This window comes from Nicotiana tomentosiformis, chromosome 7, assembly GCF_000390325.3.
Source record: "Nicotiana tomentosiformis chromosome 7, ASM39032v3, whole genome shotgun sequence".
Taxonomy (NCBI): domain Eukaryota; kingdom Viridiplantae; phylum Streptophyta; class Magnoliopsida; order Solanales; family Solanaceae; genus Nicotiana; species Nicotiana tomentosiformis.
In genome coordinates this window covers 85,244,030-85,267,922 of record NC_090818.1, presented here as the reverse complement: position 1 = coordinate 85,267,922, position 23,893 = coordinate 85,244,030, and the positions used below count along the sequence as shown (strand labels likewise).

The 23,893-nt window shown below is 39.7% G+C and overlaps 1 non-coding gene across 1 annotated transcript; it reads right to left on the bottom strand.

The window, feature by feature from the left end:
• Window positions 1-621: 621 nt before the first annotated feature.
• On the bottom strand, window positions 622-728 carry LOC117276938 (small nucleolar RNA R71). Its single transcript, XR_004507200.1, has one exon. It is a non-coding gene; the product is annotated as a small nucleolar RNA R71 (small nucleolar RNA).
• Window positions 729-23,893: the final 23,165 nt, after the last annotated feature.

Sequence of the window (23,893 nt, the reverse complement as noted above, 5' to 3'; positions counted from 1 at the left end):
GAAAGAAATCTCATCGAGACATTAGAAAAGGTTGGGCAGTCCTCAACCAAAGAATTTGTGGCTGGAAACGGTGAGGATAATGTAGATTTGGCTACGAGAGAAGCAGCCCAAAGAAGAGAACAAGCTGCATGGGATGCTGAGGAAGCAGCTATTAGAGATGCACAAATTATCTATGAAGAAGAGAGGGGACGGAGAATTGCTCAAAATAAACCCTTGGGTGTATACCAGTTCGGAAATATAGCTCCCAAGCCTAGGAGACCACTTGGTGATTATGCTAGACCGGTTTACAACCAAGGATTATCAGGTGTGAGACCACCCCCAGTTGCAACTAACAATTTTGAGTTGAAGCAAGGGTTGCTTCAAACCCTTCAGAACTATTGTGTTTTCAGAGGGAGGCCAAACGAAGATCCAAATACACATCTAACGGACTTCAAGGAGATTATGAACACCTTTCAATACAATGGTGTATCACGAGATGTAGTGTACTTAAGGGCATTCCCCTTCACACTCAAAGATGATGCAAAGCAGTGGCTTAGAAGCTTACCCACAGGTTCGATTAGAACATGGGAGGAGATGACCAGAAAATTCCTTGATAAATATTTCTCCTCAGCTAAGACGGGCAAGTTTAGAAGAGAAATCCATAACTTCTGCCAGAAAGATACTAAAATTGTTTTTGAAGCATGGGAGAGGTTTAAGGAAATTGTTCGAAAGTGTCAACATAGTGGAATTGAACTCTGGATGTAACTCCAGGACTTTTGGGATGGATTGACACCGGCCTCACGTAGAACATTGAGCAATGCAGCTGGAGGCACTTTGATGAAGAAGACTCCAGAGGAAATAGTTACAATTCTTAATGAGTTATCTGAAGATGCAAATCAGTGGCCCTCTGAGAGTGTTGAAAGAACAAGATCGATTGGTGTTCACCAAGTTGATGTTACTACTTTTGTGCAGGTACAGCTTGATGCTATGGCTAAAGAAATAAGGAAGCTGACCTTAGCCTCGATACAAAATGAGCCTCACGCAACTTGTGATATATGTAGAAAAAGACACTCTACTCATGAGTGTCAAGCCTCAACTGAGGAACTAAATGTTGTGGGAAACTACAATTTCAATGCAATGGGTCAGAGGCACCCTGGTTTTTCATGGAGTTCACTTGGGGGTACCACAAATGCATGACAACAAATAACTCTAGACCCTAGGGACAAGGAGCCCCATTATACCAAAATCAGCAGAGGCAGCAATTTCGGCCTCAACAGCCCATTCAGTCTGGTCTAGAAGATCTAATGAAGGCCTTCATTATCAAGAAAGATGAGAGGTTGGACGCCCATGGAGAAGCTATCAAAGAGTTGGGCACAACTTTTCGAAACCTGGAGAGACAAGTGGGACAGATTGCAACAATATTATTGGAGAGGCTCCAGGAACTCTCCCCACAGATACTGAGAGAAATCCCAAAGAAACAGTGAATGTTGTAACTCTGAGAAGTGGGAAAGTGTTGAAAGATCCCACCCGATCCAGAATGATATGAAACTTGAAAAAGAAAGTGGGGAGCAGCTGAAGAATGACATGGATAAAAAGAAGAAGGGACAGATAAATACTGGGAAAAAAAAAGAAGGGAGAAAAATCGAGAAGGGAGGAACATTTGATGAGAGCAAGCATATGCTGGCGCTACCTTTCCCTCAAAAGCAAAGTAGAGAAAAGCTGGACAAGCAGTTTGGGAGATTTCTGGATATGCTGAAATAGGTTCATGTGAACTTACCATTCACAGAAGTGCTCTCAAAAATGCCTGCTTATGCCAAATTCTTGAAGGAGATCCTTACGAAGAAGAGGAAAATAGAGGAGACCTCAGTGGTCAAGCTCACAGAGCATTGCAGTAAACTCCCACAAAAGTGTGGAGATCCTCCAGGGAGTTTTACTATACCTTGCTCTTTAGGCTCTGTAAATTTTGATAAGTCTTGATGTGATTCTAATGCCTCAATTAATATAATGCCTCTATCTATTTACAGGAAACTAGAGAAAGATATTGGAAAGATAAGGTTTGCACTAATATCTTTGCAGCTGACAGATCAAATGAATATGATACCCGAGGGGATAGTGGAAGATGTGTTAGTTCGGATGGATAAGTTCGTATTTCCTGTGAATTTTATTGTGATGAAAATGGAGGAAAACAAGGAGGTCCCCCTCATCCTAGGAAGACCATTCTTAGCAATGGGTATAGCAATATTGGATATACACGCGAGAAAAATCATGCTTAGAGTGGGTGAGGAGACTATGATGTTCAAGATGGATGTAGAAAAGGGGGCACAAAAGGAAAAATCAGCCGCGAGTGTTGAGTGAAAAGTGAGGGCTCAAAAGAGAAGGTCGCGGCAAGTAATAAAGATAAGTGTGGGGTGTACCCCAAGAAGTCTGAGAAGAAGTTGTCTACATGGATGTGCACATTAGTTCGAAGGCGAGGAATGGAGCCCGACTTCGACTCAGACCCTGACTAGATATTCAAGGAAGTTTCCATTACCTTATGGTTTTTAATTGTGTGTCATGGGGACATGACACAACTTAAAGTGTGGGGTGTGGGGGATATGTTGTGTGTATGTATGTATATTAGTTTTAGTGTTTGTTGTTTTAGTAGTTAGAGATAGAAAAAATTGAAAGAAAAAAAAAACATTAAAATTTTAAAAACTTTTATTTTTCCCGACGATGGATATCATCGGCAGGTTTCTTGACGGAGTAAAGTCGAAAGAAAAAGACAAAAATATTTTCTTTTGTATGTAGTGTAATAATTCTCCCGCGGTATTTCTTTGTGACGCGGCTCTTTTCCAAGGGTCTTTTTTAACCAGGTGTAGTTAGTTTTATTTTTATTAGGAGTAGGAAACCTTGTGCTATGGTTTGAATGGAAGACAATATCTCTTGACTTTATTATGCCTTGAGAATATTGAGTGCTTTAGTTGTGAAGCTTAGGCTCATATTTTGACTCTTGTATAAGTTCCCTAAATTGTATGATCTTAACTTTGCTTAACTGCTTTGACTAGAGTGTCTGGAGAGTCCAATCCCGAGTGAGTTATGTGCCATGTGTGGGAGAGGTTTTGTATTATTCTATGCATTGCATTTGATGTCTAGAACTTTCCCCATGTGTTTGAAAAGCGAAATAGTAGTTGTATTCAGTCTTGGAAGTGATAGAGGCATTTCTTTGTTGAGACAGTTATATGCTTTTACCCACCTAATTGTTATGTATCGTAGTTAACCCCTTTGAGTATGTAATCCTGTTTCTTTGGCAACCACATTACAAGCCTTGCCCATTTGTTTGAATTGAACGTCTATTTGAACATTGTAACTCTCGTGAGCACTTCAACTTGTTATGAACTTTGTAAAAGTTGAAGTGTGGGGTGGTTGGTTTGGCTTTTGAGTGGAACTATTGAAATAGGACGAAGGCGTATTGTTTTGAAAAAGTAAGAGCCACTTGAATTGAATAAGAAAAGAAAAAGGAAAATAATTGTATTGTAGTAAAAAATATTCCTTGATAGTGGTAACTCTTGATGTATTTATGCTTAAAGGAGTAGGAGTTGATGTATATTGATGTGAAGGTGGAGTTATGGTTTGACATAAGTATGGGGTTTTGAACGAGTAATTATGTATTAAAGCGCTTAGGGAGGTGTAGTCACTCTTATATCCAAATGTATCCTACCCGTCTTGTAGCCTACATTACAACCAAAATAAAGTCCTACTTCATCCTCGACTGAATGAGCTCAATTAGTAGAGTAGTACACTACGGGCAAGCTTATGGTACATATTTTGTGGCATATGAATGTTGTTTCTGAGAGTGAGTGAATTCTTTCTATCTTGAGTTCGTAATTGTTCTTAAATTTTATTGTGTGTGGAACTACTCTCTATTTTTGTGTGAGGAAACTTGATTCATGACAGAAAGGTAATGCTTGAACTCTATGTTAGAGTAAGTGAGCGGGTTGTGAAAAATGCGTGGTGCTTTTGAGTCAAATCTTGAGGCAAGGATGTTATATTAGAGTGATTAATCTGTTTTAATTTAAACGGTCATGTTCTATGTGAAGTGTAGTTGGATTTCTCGAGGACGAGCAATGGTTTAAGTGAGAGGTGTTTATGGTAGGCTATAATTACGTATTTTAGTCGCTTATTGCACTTCAATTCACTGCACTTTACTTGTTTTGAGCTTTAATTGATAGTGTTTTGCACTTATTGTGTGTTTTATGCCTTGTAAGAGTGATTTCGGGCTATGCAGATGTTATGGAATGAATTCGAGCGATTTGGAGCTTTGAAGTCTGAGTAAAAGCCCAAGGAATTAAGCCGGGATCTTGTTCGGGGGTCGAGGACCAAGTTTGGATGTCAAAACGAAAGATTTGAGCCATACTCTAAGAAATTTACACTAGGGCGAGGCATAGTGCGACGCAGCAGTGTATTTTTGTTGCCTGCTGAATTGTTGAGCTCTCTAGATTTCCCTACTAATGCCCTGCATGGCGTGTCGCCCCATGCGGCGCGCCTGTGCAATATTTACAGAGTAAATGTCCTATTTAGGCTGGGAAAAAGTGATTTTGTTTGGGCCCGACCCTACTTGGTGTAAATACATGGAAAAACGTTATTTTCTGGACCTTAACATACTTTAGACTTAAGGAAGCTAAGGAGGAGTTGGAAGAACACGAGCACAAGGATTTCATCATTCCTTCCTCACTCAAGACCCGAGTTTGGATTGAATTTATGTTTTCCTCTACTTTAATTTTATTTGTGATGAATTTCTCCATATCTATGGAGTAGTTCTCTTATTGGTTTGATGGATTTGGTGTATTGACAATTGTTTGTGGATTATAACTCTAGTTTTATGTATTGAAGTGTTTTTGGATTATTTAATTGTTGCATCTATACTCACTAGTTCATGTAATCGAGAGAGGCATAATTTGTGATATCTTTTTATTATATTATTGGTTAAGTTCATTAATTCTTCTTAGTAATCGAAAGAGGCTAATTGAATCATTTATTAAACCTAGTTAGGAGAATAATCAAAAGAGGTTTTCCTAAATATCAATCCACTACATATTCTTGCATATCTTCACGTGCTTAAATTGGTTCATCTCGTGAGGTTAAGACTTAATCGAGAGAGGAGTTTTTGCTGAACGTTTGAACTAATAATTGAGTGAATTCGAGAGATTCACTTGAACATTAGAAGTGAATTATCTAGAGTTAGATCCCAAATAATTATCTTGCACCTATCCTATCAACCGCTATTTTTTCCCACTGATAACTTCCTTGCTTATCTTTGTTTCAATTGCCATTAGTCAATAGATTTAGGTTTTTAGTTAATTTAAGTTAGAAGTTATATAAATCTTAATTGTTGATCATCTTGAATAGAAATCAAGTTAGAAACTACAAGAATACTGTTTAAATCCAATCCTTGTGGATACGATATTATATTATATAATATTTGATTAGCGGGCATAATTTAAGTATTAGTTTTGCACTTGTCACTCTCCAAAGTCGCCCAAAACCGAGCTCCAAGTCTCAAATATGAGAATAAAACGACCAACCCTCGAAAATATAGCTTCTGCCCAGCGTCGTTCGCATTTGAGAACCAATTTCTGCTCCTGCGAACTCGCATGTGTGACAAAAATCTCTCTCCTGTGGAAGAGCACTGACAACTAGACCATTGCACCTGCGGAAAATCTCCGCTTCTGCGCAAACGCAGGTGCGAACAAGCCTTACGCTTTTGCGCTTGCCTTCGCTTCTGCGATCCATAGTTCCGCTTCTGTGGACGCGCTTCTGCGCAAAATGCATCACATTTGCGACCCAGTGACAGTCCATCCAAACCAGTTCTGCGATGCTCCCTTCACGTCTGCGGTCACACACCTACGACCAAACCCATCGCAGGTGTGGTTGCACCAGAGTCTTCCAAACCAGCCTTAGCATAACAATCCGAAACGATCTGAACCTCGTCCGAGCCACCTGGGACCCCATCCGAATTTACCAACAGTGTCTTATAACATAACACGGACCTACTCGTGGCCTCAAATAACGCATAACAACATCGAAACGATGAATCGTACCTCAAATCGAACTTAGTGAAATTTTGAACTTTTAACTTTCAAAACTCGCGCCGAAACATATCAAATCAATCTGGAATGAACTCAAATTTTTCGTACAAGTTTCAAATAATGTAATGAAGCTATTCCAATTCCCAGAACCACAATCAAAATCCAATATCCTCAAAGTCAACTCTCGATCAAACTTATGAACTTTCCAAACCTTCAAATTTCCAACTTTCGCTAATTAGCGCCGAAATCTTCTAGAAGTATCTAAATGCAAATTCGGGCATACGCCCGAGTCCAAAATTACTATTCGGACCTAACGATACCATTAAAACTCCAATCTGAGGTCAAATACTAAAATGTCAAACTTGGTCAACTCTTCCAACTTTAAACTTTCAATCATGAAATTCTTTCTTCTAAATCAATTCCGAATAACTTAAAAATCAAAACCGATGATTCACACGAGTCATAATACATCATACAGAGCTACTCATGCCCTCAAACTACCGAGCGAAGTGCAAATGTCCAAAATGACCGGCTGGGTCGTTATAATTAATTTTTTATTATTTTCATTGGAGTTAGTGTTGACTATTATTTGGCTTCCCTAGCATGTCGGGTTAGGTGCCATCACGACTAGGTATATTTTTGGGTCGTGACAAGTTGGTATCAGAGCCCTAGGTTCATAGTTTCTACCAATGATGAGCAAGTGTCTAGTAGAGTCTTACGGAACGGTATGATGACGTCCATACTTATCTTCGAGAGGCTACAGGGTATGTAGGAAAAATTCACATCTTCGTTTCCTTATAGTGCGGCATTGATTCAGCTTGAAGTGTATCTCTTGGAGTTCCTTCTATCCACTCGTACGTTATGTTGAGCACTCGATATCAGTTGTGCATCGAGAACTTGTGATGTCATAGATGAGGTGCGAGATGTGTTCTCGGTGTTGTAAAGATAGGCCTTTCTGGAGGACTTAAGGCTAGATTCAGACCATAGCTTATGCTAGGTGTTTTTAGTTATGTGAGTATTTACTTTTGGACTTAAATGTCTGATAGTGTACCTAGGAGTGGTATTAATGGCTTAGTGAGTAGTTAGATAGCTATATGATGAGTATTATGTGACTGAGAACTATGTTTAGATGATTTGGATGTGATGAGAAGTGTTTGCTTGGGATGCAAAAGGACTATGGATTCTTGATTTATGTCTTGATGTGTTGTACAGTCTCGAGTTTTGAGTGTGTTGAGGGATCTTTCAGTTGTATATTTGTGGAATAAAGCAGATTCTTATGTCTTGTTGATGAGTTCAGACTCGGGAGGATTTTACGATTGCACGGCAGTTGGGACCATGATGGGGTCATAGAGAGGTGTTAGTTTGAGGCTGAGCATGTGGGTTATCACCTGCGGGATGGTCTACATATGTGTGATCTTTATTCTATTTATGTGGAGAAGTTTTCTTTCTACTAGCGGGTTATATGTGTTGCATTTTGAGTTTGGGTCGCTTGAGGAAGTTTGCATGGCTTTCACGAGGATGGATACGCGCTTAACAGATAATTTAAGGCATCTTATGGCTGGTGCTACATGAGCATATGAAGGAGTTATTTGGATTACAATGCGAGATCATGGCAATTATGGAGTAAGGGTATTGTGCGTTATCAGATGTCGTGTTCTATGGCTTCAAGACAAGTGGGGGAGTCGGCTAGCAACGATCAGGTTGCATGGTCATGAGATCTGTTAGTTTTGGTCTGGGGCATATTTGTGGATTGATTATGAATTGAAGAGGTTGATTGAGGATGATCTGAATAAGGAACTTTGCTAGCAGCATGATGTATTACACTTTACGGAAATATGAAAATCTTGGAGTGATTCAGGTTTGTTATTCGTGATGGATGTAGTGTGCAAGGAGAAAGGATTCACTAGGTTGCTTAAGGTGGGGATTACTTCTTTCGGTATTTCTGTGCTAATGGGGCACAATTTGTTTGGCTCATTTTGGCGGTGCATTAAAGCTTAGAGTAGAGTAGATGACTCTAGAGAAAGTTCTAGTGAGCTCAAGGTTCGTATGTGGTAATTGAGGATTTCCCGGATTTATAAATAGCCAAGATTAGAGATTTTCATTGGATGGTGTTGGGACTTGCGGTATTTCTGTATCATTATGGATTCTACATTTTAGTATCAGATAGGTTAAGGAAACATCTTCAGATTCATAAAAGGTCTCTACAAAGTGGGTATGTTAGTTGCAGTATTTTTGGGTGCTTAAGAGGGAATACAATGGCTTATGGGCTTTAGTACGATGTGATTTCATGCTAGGATCTCTTGTGGTGGGATTTGTTTAAGGATCATAGTGTATTGGTAAGGAGAAGTGTTAATTTGAAGGCAAGTCAAGAGGAATTCAATTTTTGGGTCAGTTTGGTAGTGGTTTGGATCAACATAATGATAGAAGGGATTGGTTCCTTGGGGGGGAGGGGTAAGGCTATACAGGTGTTTTGTGTCAATAATTTTGGGTTTGGCGGCCTACATGACTTGGTTGAGTTAGAGAGATTCAGTTATGATGGCTTAGTTATGTGCTAATGGGTTTTAAAGAATTCTCGACGCTTTCGACCACGGCTTGGGGTGGATGTTTTCTGCAGGAATGAGGAGTATGTTGTGTGTTGTGATATTTTTCCTGGATAGGGGTCATGTGTAAGGTTTTTGGTTGAAGCAATGTGTATATTTCTTATGATTCAGGGTTGATATTGGGGTTCTTGTATTTTCATATGATGGAATGATAGATGAAGTGCGACGTGTGGAATTGAGGTTTGCATGTACGAGTTGCGGATCCATTCAAAGGGAAGGTCATGAGTTCTAGACAACATGGACGATTTCAGATATTTAGAATAATGTTGGCACTATCTGGTATCACTTAAGAAGGGTGTGCATTTCAAAAGGCGCACTGTGTTTGACTTGTGGATACTTGACTAGTATTACGATAATCGCCTAGTTGATCGATTGCCGATGTTCAGATGTTGTTATATGGCACAAAAGAATTGTTGAAGTGTTCCTCGTGAGATGATTGTGTACGAGAAATGTGCCAATCACTTGAGTGGTCGAGTTGGGATCAAATATGGTGATTCTGGTATTATAGGAATTTAGAGACCGGGAGTTCTAAGAGGCATATTATTTCTTGGTTGTGTGCTGTGAAGGTATGGCCAGAGTTAGACAGCTGATAGTATGTGTTATGGATAGGTTACTCCGGAATCTTTGAATGAGGTTTATCTATTTTGGGATGATCGAAATTGATTTGGGGGCCTATTGTTAGGCCTAGTGAGGATGGGTATTCTATATCGGATCGAGTTGTTTACTCGGTACAACTATTGTTGGGGGTGTGTCATCGGTTAAAGTTGATTTGTTTTATTTTTTGATATGTTTTATGTGTTACTATCCTATGCTACGATGGGTTGCAAGACTGTTGACTATTTGCACATGATGTGGTTTTGTTTAGGCGTCATGGCAAAATCCGAACGAGATGGTTTTTGGGTTGTTGAATGATAGATTGCGCCTTGCTTATGGTCTTCCTATTTGGGGTATGTTGTGCTATCTGTTTCTCTATGGTTATGGTCATGCACTTCGTGTGTTTGTTATGGATATGCATATGGTTGTTGATTACGAGCATCACACCTCAAGGTATTCTATGTAGACCAGTGTATGGATTGTGTCACGCATTGTAGCGGAGTTATGTTGGGATTTGATCCTTTGTGCTATTTCTTGTTTTTTATTTCTCCTCTGTGAGATGGGTTCATAGCTTTATCCATAATACTGGTATTGGTTGAGTTGCAAAACGGTTCTTTCATCTGATTCTCTTTTCATTATTGGGTACATTCGAGTTGTTGCTTGTTTGGTACACGGATAGCAAGTATGTGGCTCGGGGTGGTGCTAGTGTGGTGTATCGGTCGAGCAGCTTATACTGGATGAGATGAGGTTATTGGACCTGGAATGAGTGCTATTGGATTTGATTAAGGTCTATTTGGAAGAATGACACCATTAATCAGCTCAGAATTTGGCTATGGTTCTTGGTGGGCGAGAGAACTCCAAGACTTGTCAATCTGATAGCGGTTATGAGTTTTTGGGTTTTTCTTTCATCATTGGCAATGTTTGAAGGTTCAGAACAAGGTTTTATGTGACATGACGCTTGTTACCGGTACCGGGTTTGTCATTGAGCAACTATTGTGGTCGAAAGTCATTGCTAGGAGTATCTGAGTTATGTGGTTTATTATGTGGAAATATCTCGGAATATGGTTATGGATTGATACAGCCTGTTTAAACTTTCACAATGTATAGATGCAAGAATCGGGTCTTATAATGGATTCTGGATGTTGGAGATTTGGTTTTAAGGTTTGTGGACTAAGGTTATAGTAAGGATCTTCAGTTAGGTTGGGTAATGAGGCTTATATGGATTGGGGTTATGTGGGACCACCCATGGATATGTGTATGGTGAGTTTGTACAGTGATTTGATAGCTTTGGAATGACTCTTGGCACGTTCGAGGACGATCGCATATTTAAGTGGGAGAGAATGTAACAACCCGACCTCGTTTTGAGCATTTGCATTCGATTCGGTGGGTTGAGGTCTTGAGTAGCTTCATATGATGCATTATGACTTGCGTGTGCGGTCGGTTTTGGTTTTTGAGTAGTTCGGGATTGATTTAGAAGAAAGATTCTCATTTTAGAAGCTTTAAGTTGGAAGAGTTGACCAAGAATGACTTCTGTATATTTGACCTCGGATCGGAGTGTTGATGGCTCTGTTGGGTTCGGATGGTAATTTAGGACTGGGGTGTATGCCCAGAATTGCATTTGAATGTTTCTAGATTTGGCTTTAATTGGCTAAAGTAGGAAATTTGAATGTTTGGAAAGTTCATAGGTTTGACCGGGAATTGACTTTTATATTGTCGGGTTCCGATTCCCGGTCAAACCTCGAAATAGGTTTGACTCTATTTCGAGGGTTTTGGTTATTTTGTCACATTTGAGTTTGGGAGCTAGGATTTGGGCGATTTTGGTGGGTATTTTCACGATTTGGATTGGGTTAAGTATTTTTTACTCAAATTTGATTATTTTACATGATTCCATCTTTGATTTTTGCATTGGATTAAATGAATTTAAAAGAGAAATTGCGGGTTTTGGTCAAAACTTTTCTAAAGTTAATATTTGAGATTTGAATATCGAATCGGAGTCGGATTTGAGTGAAACGAGTATGGTTGGTGATGTTGGGCATATTCTTATATGTTTTAATATTACTTTACCCATGTTTTAACCGCTTTTTGGTGCTATTTGGTCTTTAAAATGCCCAAAATGCGTTCATTATTGGTTTTATGACTAATTAAGTTATGTGTGATGATTTAGGATGTTTGGAGTGCAAAACTATGAAGAAAAGGTGCTCCAGCTATAACAGAAGAGGGTGGATGCACCACATCCAACATTGCAAAAAAGGCTAGTTGGTTCACCCTTAGCAGTGAAGTCGGGAGAAGGCATCCACCTTAGCATCCGCACCTGGGCACAACAAGGTTGAGGGAACAGAGGGTGGACACGAAGTATCCACCCCAGCATCCGATGCTGAGAAGTTCAAGATGAGGCGGACGCAAAGCATCCACTCCAGTATCAATCCCTGAAGCTGATTCGGAAAGGAAAAAGGGAAACTTTGGGCCACGACTTTTGTACGCAATATATAAGCAAAAAGTGCCTCTTTTAGGTCATCTAACACACTTTTTGAAGGGGATTCGACCTAGGGAGAGCAAGGAGCCACCGTGGAGGCCGGATTTCATCTTCTTCCACCAAACTTAGTAATTTTATATTTCTCTGTATGATTTGTTGTTTGGATACCATGTCTATGTGGAGCTAAACTTCACGTTCTAGGGTTGTGGTTCTTTCATGACTATTGTTATTTGAATATTGATTTTGCTTTCTTGATTTATCATATTTATTTATTTATTCAATCTTACGCTTCATTATTTGATTGCTTGATCACCAATTGAATACTATCTATAAATCTAGAATTGAACTCGAAAGTGGGAATTCTAGATTGCACATAGGATTGAGCAGAGCGAGTTCTTGAACCTGGCATCGGGGAACGGATTCGCGGTTAGGATAGACATATACCTGATTGCCTTTCTTGGTTGATTTTACACGAATTAAAATGCGTTCTTGTTAGTTCTAGCTCCATAGACATATAGGTATTAGGTTAGCTTGAATAGGCGAGTAAGAACTCGACAGATTCATATGAGCAATATTAACCATGTTAACCAATAAGCTAGGTGAATTAGTTAGTCAATTCAATTGAGGAATACAATAGGAATGTTAGACAACCCATAACCCTGGATCATTTTCATTACATTGATAACATAAAAATCTAATCTTCTTTTGTTCAGAATTCATTATTTATTTTCTGTTTAGTTTAATTACTTTAGCATCACTACTTTTTGGTTTAATCCTTGTTTAGATAATTAGGATAGTCTGATCTAGTTAATAGTTGATAACAAGTCCTCGTGTGTTCGATACTCTATCTTATCACTTTATTACTTGATGACTGCGTATACTTGCGTGTGCGTTTCGCCGCAACAAGTTTTTGGCGCCGTTGCCGGGGACTTAGAAATTAGCTATTTTTCTAGATTAGACTTTTACTTTTATCTTTACAAGTTTTGTTTTTTTTGTTTTTTTAAATATTTTAATTTTTATAACTATTTGATTTTTCTCTTAGTATGTTTCTAGTTTTTTCAGCATGATATCCGGGGATGAAATATACAGAGGTAAGGTTATTGATGAAGACGCTTGGTTGACGGAAGACTTTTATGGTCCGTCTTTTTGGGCTTGTCATGTCCTAACCTCTTGGAAGTTTGAATTTGAATATGGGAGCAAGGGTTGGTATTGGAACAGATATTCTCGATTATGGGAATATGTGGAATGACTTTGTCTTCTAACAACATTGGTGAATGATTGGTCTAAGGAGAGAGTTGATCTTGCACATAAAATTGATAATTTTGGCCTGGCTGTGCATAACTTAGATGTAGATTTGAGTGCAAAGGTTGATGCGTGTAACACCCAACAAAATAGTTATGAGTTGTGTGAAGATGAAAAGGAGCTTATACGCCAAATTGAGGAGCTAAAAGTGGAGAACCAATCAATTGATCATATTTTTGTTGATGATACCCATGTTGAGAAAAGTACACTAGAGTCATGTGAGTAAGTAAATAATGTTATATTTGAAGACTCTAGTACATCTAAGTATGAGGATATAAATAGTAATACAATTCCAGAGTTGGGACATGTTGGTCCTCATTCTAAATATTTTTCGGCATTGTGTTTGGATGATGACATAGAAATCGAGTCATCTGAGCCTTTGGAGGAGTCAACGGAAGAGGAACAAGGTGCTTACATTCTTGGATTTGTCGTGCCAGAGATAAAAAAAATTCATTCCTCATCTAAAGGCCGAGAAGTGTAGAGTGAAAATTTTATTACTTGGCCTGGTTATCTTTGTAGCTCCACCAAAGGAGTATAGCCACAGACTAGATGTACTGTTAGGGGTACAATTCATAAGTTCAAGGTGCAGGCAAAAAGTGGTTTAAGTCGTGTCGCGACTTTAAATTAGGTGCTTGTTGGGAGGCAACCCAGCTTTACTGCTTTATTTTATTTTGTTTTTTTATATTATTTTTGTAGTATTTGTTTTTGTTTTGTAGGATTATGAGAAGAGGAAGCAAAGCCATAGGAAGTATGCAAAAGAGAGCTAGATGGTTGGGACTAAGTGTGAGGTGCCCACACAAAGGAATGATACCATCCTTAGTGAGTCATGTGCCATGTATGAAGTGAGATTATGTATAGCCCATGTTATTGTAATTGAGTCTAGAACTTGTTCGGTATGTGAGTTAAAGCGAAATTCTAGGCGATGCTCGATTTGAAAATGATGCTAGGCTTTCTTTGATATTTTAGATCTTAATTGCTTATCACAAATAAAATCTATCCCTAGTTAACCCTTTGGGCCCGTAGACCTTTTATTTGGCACCCACATTACGAGCATATACCCTTTTGTTCTTAATTGAAAATTTTGATCTTTTTACCTCATAAAGCACATTAATTGTGAAATAAGAGCTAAAAGAAGTAAGGAGGGGATTTGGGTGGCTTTCGAGTGTAACCAATAAAAGAGAAAATTGTGCACTTATTTTGTAAAATAATACACCACTAGCGAAAGTTAAAAATAGAAAAAAGAATAGTTGGAAAAAAAGAGAGAAAAATCTGGAAAACAAAAAGAAAAAATATAGATGAATAAATTGTTGTCTTGTTCTTGCTAGTGGGATGTAAATTAAGGTAGTTCTTAAAGAAAGAGGGAATATTTTTGGGGTGTGATCTTGTTTGTGAAACTGATGTGGTGATGAAGAAAATGCGCTTAAAGTTTATCATGTGATGTGTTAAAATATTTAGGAGGGTTAGCCACTATTTTTAAAATATATACTACTTGTCTCTTAGCCCACATTCCAACCATGAAAAAGTCCTAATTGATTTTAGATCGAGCGAGCCTACATTAGTAGAGGTTTACATTATGGGAAAGCATATGGTACCAATTGCATGCATGTGACTTCTTTGTGAGAGTGATCGGTTTCTTTGATATATGTGAGGTCCTTAAATTAAATTTGATCATGAGATTTGATGTGTGGATTCAACTCGCTCTCCTTGATTTTGTTGTGAGGGCACACGGTTTCACGAGGGATAGTTTACATTATTAGACTTCTCTATTATGTGGGGTGTTCAAGCCATGAGTACATTGTGACATTGAGTCGGGTTTTGAGGCTAGGATTGTTAAGAGCATGTTGCTTTTGGTTAGAATATTTTTGAAATATGGCATAAGATAAAGGGAAGTGTGTGTTGAATGCATATGCTAGAGTTTAATTGTTGCGATCAACCATGGCCATAGGTGTGGTGTGCTTTGAATGATAAGAGCTTAATTTTGTTTCGTCTACTATAGTGATGGTTTGTTCGAGGACGAACAAAGGTTAAGTGTGGGGTAGTGATGTTGGGCATATTCTTATATGTTTTAATGTCACTTTACCCATATTTTAACTGCTTTTTGGTGCTATTTGGTCTTTTAAATGCCCAAAATGCATTTAGTGTTGGTTTTATGACTAATTAAGTTGTGTGTGATGATTTAGGATGTGTGGAGTGCAAAAATATGAAGAAATGGTGCTCCAGCTATAGGAGAAGAGGGTGGATGCATCGCATCTAACCTTGCAAAAAAGGCTAGTTGGTTCAGCCTTAGCAGTGAAGTCGGGAGAAGGCATCCACCTTAGCATCCGCACCTAGGCTTGAGGGAACAGAGGGTGGACGCGAAGCATCCACCCCAGTATCCGGTGCTGAGAAGTTCAAGCTGAGGCAGATGCGAAGCATCCACCCCAGCATCAATCCCTGAAGCTGATTCGGAAAAGGAAAAGGGAAACTTTGGCCCATGACTTTTGTACGCAATATATAAGTAAAAACGCCTTTTTTAGGTCATCTAACACACATTTTGAAGGGGATTCTAACTAGGGAGAGCAAGGAGGCACCGTGGAGGCCGGATTTCATCTTCTTCCGCTAAACTTAGTAATTTTTATGTTTCTCTGTATGATTTGTTGTTTGGATACCATGTCTATGTGGAGCGAAACTTCACATTCTAGGGTTGTGGTTCTTTCATGATTATTTTTATTCGAATATTGATTTTGCGTTCTTGATTTATCATATTAGTTTATTTATTCAATCTTACCCTTAATTATTTGATTTCTTGATCACCAATTGAATACTATCTACGAATCTAGAATTGAACTCGTAAGTGGGAATTCTAGATTGCACATAGGATTGAGCAGAGCAAGTTCTTGAACCTTGGCATCGGGGAACGGATTCGCGATTAGGATAGACATATACCTGATTGCCTTGCTTAGTTGATTTTACAGGAATTACAAATTCATTCTTGTTAGTTCTAACTCCAAAGAAATATAGGTGTTAGGTTATCTTGAATGGGCGAGTAAGAACTTGACAGATTCTTATGAGAAATATTAACCATGTCAACCAATAAGCTAGATGAATTAGTTAGTCAATTCAATTGTGGAATACAATAGGAATGTTAGACAACTCATAACCCTGGATCGTTTTCATTACATTGATAACATAAAAATCTACTCTTCCTTTGTTCAGAGTTCATTATTTTTTTTCTGTTTAGTTTAATTACTCTAGCATCACTACTTCTGGGTTTAATCTTTGTTTAGATAATTAGGATAGTTTGATCAAGTTAATAGTTGATAACAAGTCCTCGTGGGTTCGACACTCTATCTTATCACTATATTACTTGACGACCGCATATACTTCTATGTGCGTTTGGACGCAACAGTTGGACTCGTATTCGAATGGGTTGTCGGAATTTGTGAGTTTTGTCGGGATCCAAGGTGCGGTCCTGAGTTGACCTTTTGGTTGACTTTGTGTTTTTGATTAAAAATTCGACCATTAGCGTTTGGGTTTGTTTCCTATAGCATTATTTGATGTTTTTGAATTGATTTGGCTAGTTTCGAGTCGTTTAGAGGTCGATTCATGCGGGATAGCATTTCTAGAGTATTGCTTTGGCTTGCTTGAGTTAAGTATATTACCTAACTAGGTTGAGGCACTAGTTTCCTACATTATGTGTGATAGCTACATGTTATAGGGGGCGCACATGTGTGGGGTTGAGCCCATATGCGTGCATCGGGGTATTTTTCATGCTCGGGGTAGTGTTTAGGCTATGATATACTTTGGATTGATTGCTACGCTTCAGTCGTGATGATTCTTATATTTGTACATCTGTTGTGAGCTATTTGAGAAATGTTTGAGGTTACATCGAGGTTATTATCCTGATTGAACCTAATAATTACTACTATTGTGATGTATTTGCCTGGTTTGAGCTATGATAGCATATTTTGCACATGCATACACCTTAGCATGTTACATATACCAGTCTAAGAGTATGAAATTTGATGTTCTTTGATCATGTACGTGTATTCCTGTATATCGGTTTTCTGTGTGATATGGATTGGACTAGTAGCCTGTGACCATGTTTGGCAAATTGTGATTTTGAGAATGTGACCACGCCGGACGGATTGTGATATTGAGCATGTGACCACGCGGGGCAGATTGTGATATTGAGCATGTGACCACATCGGACGAATTATGATTATTAGCACGTGACCACGTCGTGCGGATCCAAGATATTGATATTGAGCATGTGACCACTCTAGGCAGATTATGATTATTTTCACGTGAATACGTCGTGCAGCGTGTGGATATGGATCTATCCCCCTAAGGTCACCCTCTCATGAGTCTTCTTGAGGGTGTACACGCGAATCGTGAGAAATTGACGGGTTTCTGGTTGATGTGGGCCTTAGGAAGGTTGATCAGTGGTTTGGTTAGGTTATTGAGATTCTGATGTGGGGATTAGAGCCATATTTGATTTCTATTTGGATCGGGTTACGTGCTGCAATGGATTGATATTTGGTTATTGCATTTCATCTTTACTTGCAATATTCTTGGTTGTTTACCTAATTTATTTCCATATCTTCTTTATATACTGGATTTTTGGCTAAGCAGAGTACGTTAAGTTATTGTGTGCACCAATGTGGTTTTATCTGCAATTCATGACTTGATCATATTAATTCCTTTGTACTTGTTGGACTTATGAACTGTACAAATGATTAGCGAGCATAATTTATAATTCTTTCTTCTATTACCTCGCCGAGGTTAGTTATGATACTTGCTAAGTACATGGGGTCGGTTGTACTCATACTACACTTTAGCACCTTTTATGCAGATCATGGAGCTGAGATGATGTGGATAACAGGAGGTGGCGCTGAAGACGAACCTGTTTTTCGGATGTAGCTACTACTTGTTCTTGGTAGTTTTAGATTTGTAATTTGTTTATGTATATTCCATACAGATATTGTAATTATTATACTAGCTTTGTAAATCTAAGTCTTAGTGGCACATGACTTGTACTACCAATCCTTGAGTTATTGTATGAAAATTCAGTTATTTCACTTTTTAATTTCTTACTATTTTTATTGGAGTTGTGTTGACTGTTATTTGGCTTACCTAGCAGGTTGGGTTAGATGCCATCACGACTAGGTGGATTTTTGGGCCGTTACACTGAATCACTATAATCTTTTCTAAAACATCACGAACCAAATCTGTGGCCAACAATCTAGCCTCACCAGGCTCACATCAACCAACCGGAGAATGACATCGCCTCCTATATAATGCCTCATATGGAGTCATATGGATGCTCGACTGATAGATGTTGTTGTAGGAGAACTCTGTTAGAGGTAGAAATTGATCCCACTAACCCCCAAAATCCATAAAGTATGCCTGCAACATGTCCTCCAAAATCTAAATAGTACTCTCAGATTGTACGTCAATCTGAGGATGAAACGTGGTACTCTGCTCGACCCGCGTGCCCAATCACACTGCATAACTCTCCTAAAGTGTGAAGTGCACTGCATGTCCCGATTTGAAATGATAGAAATGGGCACACCATACAGGCGGATAATCTCCCGGATGTAAATCTAATCCAACCTCTCCGAAGAATAGGATGTCATCGTCGGAATAAAGTGTGCGGACTTAGTCAACCGGTCCACAATAACCCAAATAACATCATACTTCCTCAAGGTCCGTGGTAAGCCTACCACAAAGTTCATAGTGGTGCACTCCCATTTTCACTCTGGTATATCCAATCTTTGAGTCCACTCACCCGGTTTCTAATGTTCATACTTCACTTGTTGACAATTCAAACATCGAGAGATATGTCCAAAAATGTTGTTCTTCATCTTCCCGCCACCAATAGTGCTGCTTCAAGTCACGATACATCTTCGTGACACCTGGGTGAATGGAATACCGTGAACTGTGAGCTTCCTCAAGGATCAACTCGCTCAAGCCATCAACATTCAAAACACAAATCCGACCTAGAAGCCGCATAACACCATCATCTCCAATCACGACCTCTTTGGCACTACCGCATTGCACCGTGTCTTTCAACACCAACAAGTGAGGATCATCAAATTGGCGAGCCTTGATGCACTCCAACAATGATGGTTGTGCCAAAACACAAGCAAGAACACTATGGCTAATAACCTCTCTACTACCGACAGAAATGCCAAGCTTTCCCATGCTCTATGCCTTCCTACTCAAGGTATCGGCCACCACATTGTCCTTCACCAGATGATATAATATGGTGATATCATAGTTCTTTAGTAACTCTAACCATCTCCACTACTGCAAATTAAGGTCCTTCTGCTTAAACAGCTGTTGGGGACTCTGATAGTTGGTATAGACCTCACATGGAAAACCGTATAGATAGTGCCTCCAAATATTTAGCACATGAACAACAACTGCCAACTCTAAATCATGCAAAGGGTAAATTTTCTCATGAACCTTTAACTGACGAGACGCATAAGCAATCACTCTAACATCCTGCATCAACACCGTGCCAATGCCTACATGCGATGCATCACAATACACAGTGTAAGACCCTAAACCTGTAGGCAACACTATCATTTGGGATGTAGTCAATGTAGTCTTAAGCTTCTAAAAACTCACCTCACACTCATCGGACCATCTGAAAAGAGCACCCTTCTAGGTCAACTTGGTCAATGGGGTTGAGATAGATGAAAACCCTTCCACCAACCGGCGATAATAACCCCCCAAACCCAGGAAGCTCCGAATCTCTGTAGCTGATGTAAGTCTAGGCCAGTTCTAAACTACATCAATCTTCTTAGTATCCACCTTGCTACTAATGCTCCTCTCGACTGCGGGAGTAAACCAAAATATCATCAACAAAGACAATCACGAAGGAATCCAGATAAGCCTTGAACACCCAGTTCATCAAATCCATAAAGGTTGCTGCAGTGACCATACCAATTTTGAAAAGCAGTCTTAGGGACATTCGATGCCCTAATTTTCACCTGATGGTAGCTCGAACTTAAATCAATCTTGGAAACACCTTTGTACCCTAATGCTTGTCAAATAAGTCATCAATCCTCGGTAACAGATACTTGTTCTTGATAGTGACCTTGTTCAACTACTGATGGTCTATGCACATCCTCATCGCTCCGTCCTTCTTCTTCACAAACAACACGGGTGCACCCCCAAGGTGAGACACTAGGTCTAATGAATCCTTTGTCAAGCAAATCCTACAATTGTTTCTTCAATTCTTTCAACTCAACTGGGGCCATACTGTATGGTGGAATAGAAATAGGTCAAGTGCCCGGAACCAGATCAATGCAAAAGTTGATATCTCTGTCGAGCGGCATACTCGGCAAGTCTGTAGGAAACACCTCTAAGAACTCTCTCACCACCAGAACTGAATCTATGGAAGGCATCTCCGTACTAGAATTACGGATATAAGCCAAATATGTCAAACACCCCTTCTCAACCATATGTCGAGCCTTCACATATGAAATGACGTTGCTAGTGGAGTGACAGGAGTCCCTATCCTCTACAATAAGGCAACCCCAGCATGGCTAACGTCATAGTCTTGGCATCACAATCCAAGATAGCATGATATGGTGACAACCAATCCATGCCCAAAATCACATCAAAATCTACCATATTAAGTAATAGAAGGTCAAACCTAGTCTCATAGCTCCCGGTAGTGACCAAACAAGAATAATAGACCCGGTCCACCGCAAAGAATCCCCAACGGGCATAGACACATAAATAGAAGTACTCAAAGAATCACGAGACATATCTAAATATGAAGCAAAATAGGATGACACATACGAGTAAGTAGAAGCCGGATCAAATAAAATTGATGCATCTTTATGGCTAACCAAAATAATATATGTGATGACCGCATCGGACGACTCCGCCTCAGGTCTATCTGCGAATGCATAGCAATGGGGCTGAGCCCCACCAATCTGACCTCCACCTCTCGGATGACCTCTCGCTGACTGGCCTCCACCTCTAGCTGTCTCACCTACACCTATGGCTGCCTGACCCTCGCCACTAGCTGGTTGAGCGGGCGGTGGAGCAACCGGTGCCGAAATCATGGCATGAGTACCCTGTTGTGGCATACTGCTCTGAAATCTGGGATAGTACCTCCTGATATGACCCGTACCTCCACACTCAAAACACTTTCTCTGCTGATGTGGCTACTGAATATGGGACTGACCCTGACGGTCCAAATAACTACTATGATAGCTCTGAATCAATGGTGCACTAATGGAAGCTGTGTTCATTGTATGCTAGCTGCTCATGACGAAACCCATAAGAACCACCACTGCTCGAAGCACTATGTGATACCTGAAGCGCTGACTAAACCGTCCTAATGGGATAGTCTATACCAAATGAACTACTGCCTCTAGATAAGGCACCACAAAAACTATCGAAATGACGAGGCCTCTTCTCATATGTCCCATATCTACCCTGGCCACGAATCCTCTCGATTTGCCTAACGATCTCCACGATTCGAGTGAAAGAAATATCATCTTCAGTCTCTCGGGCCATTTGTAGCCTAATGCCAAAAGTAAGGCCATTTATAAACCTCTGCACCCACTCCCTCTCAATAGGGATCAAGATAGTTGCATGGCATGATAAATTCACGAATCTGGTCTCATACTAAGTAATAGCCATGCTACCTTGTTGAAGGCACTCAAACTGGTTGCGAAAGTCCTCTCTCTAAGTGACGGGGATGAACTTCTCCAAGAATAACTCTGAGAACTTAGCCCAAGTGAGAGGAGGTAAACCTACTGGTCTGCCCCAAACATACTCTTGCCACCACCTCTTGGCAGATCCATGTATCTGAAACACTACGAAGTCAACTCCGTTGGACTCCACTATATACACGTTGCTTTATACCTCATGGCAATGGTACAAGAAATCCTGGGGTCCTCAGAAGGTGTACCACCAAAGCAGGTGGGAAACAACTTGGTGAACTTGTCAAACCTCGTCATCCCCTCGGCTGGCATTGCGGGTCCCTCGCCGAACTATGTAGCAACCACGGGCTAAGCTACCCTACCTGGTAGAAATGCTAGGATATGATATCCATGAGCCATCTAATCTGGAGTGTGAGTAGTGGGAGTCTGGGCTCCTCCCCCAGCCTAAGAGACGGCTGGTGCCATAGGGAACACACCAGCTTGGGCCACACTCTCCAAAAGAACAACTAAGCGGACTAGGGCATCCTGAAGCACCGAGTTAGTAATGAACCCCTCTGAGACCTTAGCTGGTCCAACTGGAGTTGCCGGAACAAGTATTTTCTCATCTTGCTCGATGTGAGACTCAACAAGAGGTGTTGTTACGAGTGCTCTAGGCTGAGCTCTGCCTCTGGCTCTGGACCTACCTCGAACCCAGCCCCTACCCCTGATACTGGCTGTAGCCTGCGGCTCCGACGATAGATATCGTACGTGTCCTCACAATCTATGAGAGATTAAGAGAATAATGATTGAATCTTTAGCGATAGAATAAAGTCGCATGATAGATTAACAAAGAAGGTGAAATTTCCTATAGCCTTATAGCCTCTAGAAGATAAGTACAGACGTCTTCGCACCGATCCTCAAGACTCTTCTAAGGTTGATCATGACTCATGAAACCTAGGCAATGTAGTGCTCTAATACTAACTTGTCACGAACCAAAATCTCAACCACGGGGCCGTGATGGCGCCTAATATTTGCTTGTTAGGCAAGCCAACACTAGTTAACCGCTTAATCAATTTTAGTAATTTAAAATCAAATGATTAAGAATATAATTCTGAAATACTTGTAATATAATAATTTAGAGCCAACACAGTCTAGAGTACACTCAGAAAAACACTCAAAAACTGGTGTCACAACTACATGAGCTGCTAAAAGTACTACAAACAAGGTCTGAAATGAAAATACAATTGTCTGAATAAAATAAATAGTATAAAAATAAGAAGGGGACTTCAGGGTCTGCGAACACCGTGCAACTCTACCTCAAGTCTCCAGATAATGACAATCCGAGCAAAACCACACTAAATATCATTGGGACCAGCACCGGAATCTGCATAAGAAGTACAGAAGTATAGTATGAGTATAACCGACCCCATGTACTCCGTAAATGCCGTGCCTAATCGCGACGAAGTAGTGAAGAGGCTATAGCAAGGCACTGACTATAAACATGTACGAGTATAATTAGAAATAACAATAATAACATAATACAGAAATAACAATTAGCATGAAAATCGGAACATGAATTACTTAACAGAGGGACCAAGAATATCCTTTATGCTCAAATTCACAACATAACACAGATCTGAAACCAACAGTCAAGAACAATCATAATATATCTTCTCCATTGTGGCATGCAACTTAATCCACACGTTTATATATCCCAATACTGTTGCGGCGTGCAACCCGATCTCATATACAATATCAATATCCATTGCAGCGTGCAACCCGATCCCAAATATTATATCAATACCGTTGCGGTGTGTAAATCGATCCCAAATATCATATCAATATCTGTTGCAGTGTGAAACATGATCCCTTATATATAGTAATACTACAAACAACTACGGCGTAGCTCAAATCGTACGAAAAATGAATCAATACAAGTAATTACTCTAAGGCAAACCAATATGACAATCCAAAGTGAAATATAAGCAAGTGAAGGGAAATAGACAATTAAAGGTATAGAATAAGTTAGAATAGACAACAAGTAAAAACATGGATGCTTGGAACATGTAGCAAATAGAGACACGTAACACTGAAGACATGTATTTAGCAAGTAAAGACATGTAAAAATGAAGTCACGATATGAATAGTAACATGGAGAAGGCATGATATAATTTAAATACATAATTAATAGCCCACCCCGCATGCTTAACCAATGACAGCGCATATACA